The following is a 9,227-nucleotide window of genomic DNA, read 5'->3' as shown; positions in this document are numbered from 1 at the left end:
CTTATAGGAGTTATCTCCCCGCATCCCTTTTTTCTTGTTATCGCTATATCTCTAAAACCGTAAAAGATTTTAGCAAACTGTTTTCACCAAATTGTTCGTCTGCTCTTAAGAATGATTTGGTTTTTTTTTTAACTTGAGTGATCGGAAGACATCTTATGGGAGTTATTTCCCTTTGAAAATTTAAGATAGGCGATTTTTTGGATAAATTCATACGTTTTAAGTCGTAGAGGCCTACAGTCTTTTGATATGAAATCCTTGGTCCATTTGAAGGAAATTGAGGTCAAGGTCATGTTCTAAATTTTGAATTTTGCTTGTCGTTATTCCACAGAGACTGTGACAGTAAATGATATGATTTGTTTGCCAAGTTACTGTTTACAAAAAGGCGCAACTTCAACCTATTTCAGTCGAAGTGTTTTGGTTAACACATATAGGAGTTTTCTCCCCTTATGTATTTGAAATCAGTATTTCTCCACAACCATACAAATGATTGACCTTGCGATTTTTGATTTGAGATCACTGACCTATGACCTTGAAATTGAGGTCAAGGGCAAAAGTCAATTTGACGTTCTAGATATTGACCTTTGCTAAAAATTATTTTCTGTTTATACTAAAACAATTAAGTCTTCTGCATATACCTATTAATCTTATTTTTTTATATCAATTCGAAAAACTAAATTACATCAACAAGGAGTGACATTTTCTAACATCGTTTTTTAAATTTCATTTTTATTATCGAGGTGGAAAGACCTGCAATTGTTCTCTGAAGAATTGGTTTTTAATTAGTTTTGATTTTGTTCAACGTAATCTGTACGATATTTTATGTTTGAAGTTAGATTCAAAACAAACCGGACATATATATAATATAGTTAATTGTTATTAATTAGTATTGCAATGTGCATTGTGTTTAAATGTAATATCAGTATTATGTTCTATAATAATCTTAAATCAATCCTATTTCTATCTTGTTTTGAGATATAGTTTTTCAAATGTGACGTCATTTTTGTGCTGTTTCAGAAATTCAAATGTCTGTGTGACATAATTTTTGTGCCTTTCACCACTTCGTACGTGACGTCACTTTTATGACTTTTTGCGTTGAGGCCTGGACTAAGTTAGGTGTGTCTATTTTTTTGTGTTGGTCTTCAATGTATTATGTATTCGGGTTTTGTTTTCTGTAATTAGTTAAGACGTCAGTTTTATCATGTATATCTTAACTATTCATTTGATAAAATTTACTGTTTGCAATAGCATAAATTGTTCTAAATTATAAGTTGTTCTTATCCCAAGCAGAAAACCCGCGCCGTATTTGGCAGAACCTTTTTCAACTGTTGATCCTCAGTGCTGTACAACTTTGTCCCCTTTTTTGACTTTCGAACTTTTATAACTGGGCGTCACTAGTAAGGTTGTGTGGACGAGGCGCGTTTTTGACGTATTGAATTTTAAACCTGATAACTTTTGTTATCTATTATTTATGTGTTTCTTTGCCTTATACGTTCTCCTATTTATTTGTAGTCCTGTAATATTATGTTTTCATTTTAATGTTATATTTAACAATGCCATTAAAGTGCGAGGTTTGGCATGCCACAAAACCAGGTTCAACCCTACATTTTTTTCTTTAAAAATGTCCTGTGCTAAGTCAGGAAATTGGCCATTGTTAAATCATAGTTCGTTTCTGTGTGTAACATTTTTTTCGTTGTGTTTCCGTTGTGGCGTTTGTTTCTCCTGTGTTTGAGTGTGAATTCACATTACTATACGACGTGTCACGGTACTTTTCTATCCCAAATTCATGTATTTGGTTTGATGTTATATTTGTTATTCTCATCGGATTTTGTCTAATGCTTAATCCGTTGCTGTGTGTGTTACATTTTAATGTTGTTTAGTTGTTCTCCTCTTATATTTAATGCGTTTCCCTCAGTTTGAGTTTGTTACCCCGATTTTGTTTTTTGGCCATGGATTTACGAGTTTTGAACAGCGGTATACTACTTTTGCCTTTAAACACTGGACACTTTTAATTTGCAAAACACTCATTTGCAAATCCGCCGCCGCCTCAAACAAGAGCTACAATATCATGTATATAACCAAAATGTGCGGAATTACATGGGATTCAATAATTTCATTTGTTTTGTACTGTTACTTTCATATTTATTTTGCAATTTGAATTATAAAAACATGGGATTTTCAATATCCCATGGGACAGGGCAAAATCCCATGGGATTTACCATTATCCCATGGGATTTTGGTTAAATCCCATGGGATTTTTTTTGGTCCCATGGGATTATTGTAGTCCCATGGGATATTTGTTGTCCCATGGGACAAAAAAAATCCCATGGGACTATAATTATCCCATGGGATTTTTAATATCCCATGGGACAAAATAAAATCCTATGGGATTAAAATTATAAATATATATATATAAATATAAAGTTATGTGTATGTTACAATGAATGCTGTTTGGTAGTAAAATGTTTTAAATGTATACAAGTTTTTTTAATATTTTTTATATATACATATATATAATTTTTTTTAAATTTTGTCACAAACATGTTTTTTATTTGTTTATATGACAATAAATATTATTCTTATTTTGGAATGTATAATAATAATATTTTACAGTCAAAGAATAAAGTCCTTTCACTGAAACAAAATGATGAAATTTCTAAATAAATGAAAAAATATTGTTTTGAAATCTTTGTCTTGTTTATTCTATTATGAAAAATAGAACTGAAAAAATATTTCATATTCTGACTGAATAGTTCACTCTTTTCATGAGGTAAGATTTTCTTTGTTATAGGTTCATTGCAATACTTGTATAGGCAAACAATTTGAATTATATATAACTTTGTGGTGTACATAATAGTATGCTTATAATTGCAAATTTATAATATAAACACTTTTTGTTAAAGTTTTTGCTTTCTTTATTCACAGCTTGCTATGTACAATTATTCAGTCCACTATATAAGAGTGAAGTCAATAAATAATTTCATTCACTAGAATATTCCTGCAATTCTTAGACAAAACATTTTTTCAATCTGTTCTTTAAAGATCTTCCTCTGTACATCTTTATTGAATGGAGAGATTCAAATGAGAAGACAAAGCAAGTTTATTTGGACAACAACATTCTAATATCTTGTTCATTCGTTCCATCTTTCAATTGATAATTACATTGTTGTATTTATATGATCAAGTTCTTGTGCATCAATGATCGTGATGATATGACTCCATTTTGTTTATAGTCATCATGTTGAAATTTCCTCTTTGAAATAAATGTAGGAAAAAACATGTTCCATTTCAAATTAATAAAAAAGTCGCACTATGGAGAAAAATATCAGCTTTAAGTTTTCCGTTCAGTATTGATCTGTGAATGATGACCATGAAAATCCAGATTTCTGACCTACAAATACACAAACTCAAAAATTATCAGTGAAGAGATCAATAAAATGGCTATTTTATCATGTTTATGATTAATATGATAAACTTTCATTTAAATATTCAAGTACTAAATTACAGAAATCGCTTAAATTTTATAATAGTTTAGTTAAAGTACAGCTTTTTTAAAATTATAATAAAAAAATATAGGCCACCGATGAGTTAAATAAGATATTACATTTTTAATGCCAAAAAATGGCTTTTTTGCACCAAAGGGAGATAATTTGGAGCTTTTTCAATGGTATATGCATTTTAAAAGTCATCTGGGGCCAAACCGAATTGATTGTTTTGAATGATTTGGTGTACCATATGATAAAGATATAAATAAATTGAGTTATGAAAAAAAAATATTAAAAATTTTTTCTGAAATTGTTATACCCTAGAGCCTCCTTAAATGTCATTTGATCTCTATTGGAGAAATGTCTCATTGGAAATCAGACTGCTAAGTGTTTCTTATTTTTATATCAACCCAGCCATATTATACCTGTCTAATATCAGGAGCTTGTACATAGTTCAGTGGTTGATGTTGGTTCATTCATACCCGTCATTTTTATTTTTCATAATTTTTTGTTTTTATAAATTAGTCTGGTATATTTGACGTTTGAATTGATGCTCTGTTTCAAATTTGGTTAGTGTTGACTTTTATAGATTACTATAACATGTATAGGGTATGGGTTTTCTCATTACTTACAGGTCATCAATGGCCTCTAATAAGTAATTACAATGCTTACATCCACTAAATTGAACTCTGATGGATAGTTTTCTCTTTCGTCATACCACATCTTATTTTAATAAATATTTAATTATTATTCAAGGACAAAATTTTTTATAACAGTGGACTTACCATTTAGGCTTTGTTGACCTCTGTAAATCTTATTTTGTTGATAATTTCTTCTGTTTATAGTTTCCCCTTTATCTTTCATGTTCTTGCCCTACACATAAAAGGGTAAACATCATTTAATGACAAAAATAACTACTACATGTATTACATAATTCGTAGGCAACTGAAAATTTTGTCTTATTTGTATATAACATCAACTTACTCATCATTCTTGCTGTTCAATATCATGAATATTATCATTATTCTATGAATATGAGGTCACAGTAAAATTAACCTTGGCAGGCAGACATCTTTTTTTATATGATACCTTGTAGTCATTCCATACAACAAGTATACCTATGCTTAAAAAATCTAAGGCCAAAATTAAAATAATGTTTATTTCCCCTCCCCCCACACGGGTCAAAAATAAGCGCCCGGGTCAAAAAATTATTTTCTACAAAAAAATCGAAATTATTTTTTTCCTGAAAATAATTTGTTTCCATTTTTGGAAAGTGCTTGAAAGCACTTGAAAGCAGAAGGATTGATAATCTAAATAAATACACTCAAATTGAGCACAAACAACTGATAAGTGGCCTGGACTGGACAAGTCAAACCATTCATGTGACCATGCTATGACAATCACATCCAGTTAAAAAAAAATAGAGGCTCTCAAGAGCCTGTGTCGCTCACCTGTTAATGTGTTTACTGATGTCGGCCATCTTCGTTGGTAGGCGGGGTCATTAGACACTTTTTTTTTAAATAGATACCCTAGTACTATGATTGTGGCCAAGTTTGGTTAAATTTGGCCAAGTAGTTTTAGAAATGATTTTTATACAAGTTACAAAAATAACGAAAAGTTGTTCAATATTGACTATAAAGGGCAATAACTCCTTAAGGGGTCCTCTAACAATTTTGATCATGCTGACTTATTTGTAGATCTTACTTTGCTGAACATTATTGCTGTCTACAGTTTATCTCTATCTATAATAGTATTCAAGATAATAACCAAAAACTGCAAAATTTCCTTAAAATAACCATTTCACAGGCAGCAACCCATCAACAGGTTGTCCGATTCGTCTGAAAATTTCAGGGCAGATAGATCTTGACCTGATCAACAATTTTACCCCATGTCAGATTTGCTCTAAATGCTTTGGTTTTTGAGTTATAAGCCAAAAACTGCATTTTACCCCTATGTTCTATTTTTAGCCATGGCGGCCATCTTGGTTGGTTTGACAGGTCACGCCACACATTTTTTAAACTAGATACCCCAAGGATGATTGTGGCCAAGTTTGGTAGAATTTGGCCAAGTAGTTTCAGAGGAGAAGATTTTTGTAAAAGTTTACAGACGACGGACGCAGGACGACAGACGACGAACGCCAAGTGATGAGAAAAGCTCACTTGACCTTTCAGGTCAGGTGAGCTAAAAAAAACCTGCCTTCCTGGTCTGTTTACAAAGGGTAGACCCGGGGAGGGGAAACAGACATTCTTTTAAATGTGGCCTGATAAAATGACAAAACCAAGAAAACTTATCATTGACCAAAGAACAATAAAATGCGGTCATGGTTTATATATGAATCTGCCATTCAGACATGCACACCTTACAATTGTTTCATATCTACCAAATATAATCTACCTGTAACTTTAAACATATGATAAACTGACAAAACAATGCAGTGTTTCATTGACCAATGAACCATGCATGAAAATGAGGTCAAGTTCACATAAAATATGACAGACAGCTAAGTGCATCTTACAATTATTTCATTCACTAAATAAAGGGGCCTTATTGCTTACAGTATCTGGAAAATTGACCAAACCACAAAAACTAAATATTTTCAAAGTTCCTTATACCCTGCCAATTTGTTATGGTTGTGCCTGTTCCAAGTCAGGATCCGATAATTCAGTGATTGTCGTTTGTTTATGTGTAACATATCTGTTTTTCTTGTAAAAAAATTTTTTGTACATAAATTAGGTTGTTAGTTTTCAACTTTCAACTTGGCTATCATGTGTAAAATCATACAAGTGTTGGGAAAACAGGAAGTTGTCGAGTGATGAATCTGAAAATGCATCACACGGTATAGCTGACTTATTTAACCCCGAAACCAAATTTCAGAAATCCTTCTATTGTAGTTCCTAAGGAAAATGGGACGAAAAATATTCATCGGACGGACGGACTGACTGACGCAAGGATGGATGGACAGACAGGGGTAAAACAGTATACCCCCCCCCTTTTTTAAAGTGGGGGCATAATTTTAATACGGGGCTATAAAAACCCATGCAAGATGTCAAAACAAAAAGAAGTAACCTAATTCTTACTTGTTAGGGGCTATTTATTTATTGTCGGTTATACATATAACAATACAAAATATTAAAGGTCTGTAGAGCTTTTATCCGACATACATATATATGACAAGCACAATACATTTGTACATGAAACATAAAGCTCATCACTGAGATAGTAGTCTCAGATAGAGGGAGGCGGGGTCAACCAAACTCCCCTATTCAATCTGAATGCAGGACAGAAAGTCACAGTCAAAAAGTCACACACTGTCACAGGACAAAAAGTCACAATTTAGTTTTGAGATTATTTTTCTTTGAACAAGAAAACACTCTTTTTGTATTTTTCTTGAAGTTTTATACATGAACATGATGTAGCAACTTTAAATTAAAATTTATTAAAAACAAATAAATCAGTGCATTAGGTTTGCGCACATTACCATTACATTTGTGCACAAAAATCATTACGTTTGTGTGCAGCTTTTGATTACATTTGCACGCATTTTTTAACATGTAAATATAAAAAAAAAGATATAGTATGATTGCCTTTTACAGCTGACTATGCGGTATGGGCTTTACCTCGGGCTTTGTTCATTGTTGAAGGCTGTTTGGTGACCTATGGTTGTTAATGTCTGTGTCATTTTGGTCTCTTGTGGACAGTTGTCTCATTGGCAATCATACCATACCTTCTTTATATTGGCTTATGGTTGAAGGCCGTAAAGACCTCTAGTTGTTAATGTCTGTGTCATTTTGGTCTCTTGTGGACAGTTGTCTCATTGGCAATCATACCACATCTTCTTTTTATATTATGAACAATTTCCTAAAATTAAAAATGAATATATGTAATAAAAAGAAGATATTTCAAAATCTTTTTTCATTTATATTCAATCAATTGTCAACAAATTGTTTGTGACTTTTTGTCCTATTAACTTTGTTACTTTATGCCTGAGTTTGACATGTGTTTGACTTTTTGTCCTGTGACTTTTTGTCGGAATGTCCTGTGACTTTCTGTTTTTGCAGAAGTCCAGGGAGTGTTAAAAAATCACATGTGCAAGTTGAGAGTCAACACTTACACAGGAACTACACAATACTTTTTCAGAATGTCAGCAAAAAAGAATCACTGGTGACAGGGGAGTGTAACCGATGAATTGATCCTGAATCAGATAAGATTTTCCCGGTACGTCTAAACACCGCTCAGGAGGACCTCCTGGGTGCACACATGCAGGGCATACAAAGTGCACTCATGGCAGACCCTATATAGTCGCCGTCGTATCTGCACACATGATGGATGTAGATATTCGTTATAGATCGTCATACACTTCTCATTTTAGAGTTAAATTTGCAAGCAACCTCTTAAGATTCTAAAATAATAATGCTACTAAAAATATATTATTTCCCCCAATTTTCGCAATTTTTTCGCCATATAAAATATTTAGGCGACTGTGCTTTTAGTGAATATAAACGATGACGAGGCCTCACGAATAAATATAAATATGAAATATACTGGAACATCGATTAGCATAGATCGAGCAGCAGAGTAAACTTCCACATAAATCTCTAAGTTATTTACGCCGGATAATATAGACTGTGCTCCTGAATAAAGTTGTCAAATACATTAATTTGTGTTTTTTACTTCTACAAGAAATTTGATTCAAATGCTAATTACGCACCATTTGCTGAGCAGAGAATCATTCTAAGCCAGGAACCGTCTATACTAACTGATAACAGTAAGAATAGAAAGTCTCTGTAAAAAGGCAGTCAATACTAACAGAACTGTATTAACTTAATGATACATGTACATCAAGTTCCAGCACCTCACCAAGCACCCTTGCCTTGCATACTGAGATGGCAAACTGGTGTGTGTCAGTATTTTAATATAAAACTGTGTAGGTTCATATCGTTTGATTCAACGTTTGTTTGGTTATTTTTTAAGGATCGTTGTAAAATTATATCTAAATCTTTGTTAAAATACGATTTTAAATTGTTCAATTCTTTCTATTTCATAATTTTGTCAAAGTCTACTTTTTAAAGTTTTAAATTTTACAGAAAAAATGAATATTCCAATTTGATTTGAAGAAAATCTTTTTGAACTGTCATGACATGGTGTTGCAAAGCTGATTACAGGTAACTATAACATACAGTAATTTTCCATTACGACAGTGCGTGTATTCTCGGGTGTGTATAACGTATAGTTTTCTAGAGAACATCCTGTCTACGTGTAATACAGATTGATGACATTATACAACATTTCTTTGGTTAAATGTGATAAGGTATCTGTGTCCATTCCCTATTTCAACACCACTAATTTTTCGAAGAAACAAAACAAAAAATAATTATATGAAATTAAGAAGAAAAGTAGCAAATATAAACTTCAGTAATTGCGCATTGAGTAAACATAATTCCAATATTGCATGAACAAATCCGTGAGAAAACGTATATATACATGTATGAATAAAGATGTGTTTTAAAAGACCTATTGGCATTATTTCACACTAGGACCTAAGATAACTAGAACTAAGCAATGGTTGATCCAGAAATTTTCATAAGTGGGGACTCATTGACTGCCTTAGAGGGGTCACGTCCAGTCATGCTTCCGTGATTCCCTATATAATCTACCATTTGTTTCCCAAGATTTAGGAGGGGGGCTGGTACACACATATATATATAAATATACCTCTGCGGCGGAGCCAGCCATTTGAAAAGAAGG

The 9,227-nt window shown here is 32.4% G+C and overlaps 1 long non-coding RNA gene across 1 annotated transcript; it reads right to left on the bottom strand.

The window, feature by feature from the left end:
• Positions 1-2,672: 2,672 nt before the first annotated feature.
• Positions 2,673-8,391, bottom strand: LOC139488530 (uncharacterized). The gene is made up of 3 exons (XR_011656024.1): positions 7,594-8,391; positions 4,268-4,355; positions 2,673-3,388 (listed from the first exon to the last, which is right to left on the bottom strand). It is a non-coding gene; the product is annotated as an uncharacterized lncRNA (long non-coding RNA).
• Between the last annotated feature and the right edge of the window lie 836 nt (positions 8,392-9,227).

Source organism: Mytilus edulis, chromosome 9 (assembly GCF_963676685.1).
Source record: "Mytilus edulis chromosome 9, xbMytEdul2.2, whole genome shotgun sequence".
Taxonomy (NCBI): Eukaryota; Metazoa; Mollusca; class Bivalvia; order Mytilida; family Mytilidae; genus Mytilus; species Mytilus edulis.
Note: the sequence above shows the minus strand (reverse complement) of the source record. Positions and strands in the feature narration are given on the sequence as shown.